Source organism: Prosopis cineraria, unplaced genomic scaffold, assembly GCF_029017545.1.
Source record: "Prosopis cineraria cultivar Desert tree isolate PC_DT_omini unplaced genomic scaffold, ASM2901754v1 PC9, whole genome shotgun sequence".
NCBI lineage: Eukaryota > Viridiplantae > Streptophyta > Magnoliopsida > Fabales > Fabaceae > Prosopis > Prosopis cineraria.
The window spans coordinates 22096027-22096444 of record NW_026555340.1 but is presented as its reverse complement, the minus strand read 5'-3'; positions in this window follow the sequence as shown (position 1 = coordinate 22096444).

Below are 418 nucleotides of genomic sequence, written 5' to 3'. Positions count from 1 at the left end.
ACCTATCGTGTAGCCGAGCTCGCAACGGTCGCAAAGACTCCTAGATCCAAGCCTAACTCCCTCCCTTTCTCTTCTCTTCTTCTCTCTCTCTCTCTCCCGTTTTGCGTTTCCTTCCTTTCCTCATTTCTCTGCGTTTCTGCATCAGTTTGCTCCTTAAAATGCTGGTCAAAAAGTTTGGGGAAAATTACAAGAAAGGGCCCAACATTTTTTATATTGCACAAAAGCCCGGGTCAACTTTGGTAATTTTTCCCATAGTTAAAAATCAAATAAAACCAAACTTTTGCTTAGTAAAATTCAAACTCTGGACCTCTATCAAATTATTCTAAATTTTAATTTAATTATAGATATTTTATTTTATTTTTTATTTATTTTTTTAAATAAATTTGAGTCTTAAAATTTTAGGATGTTACACACAAAA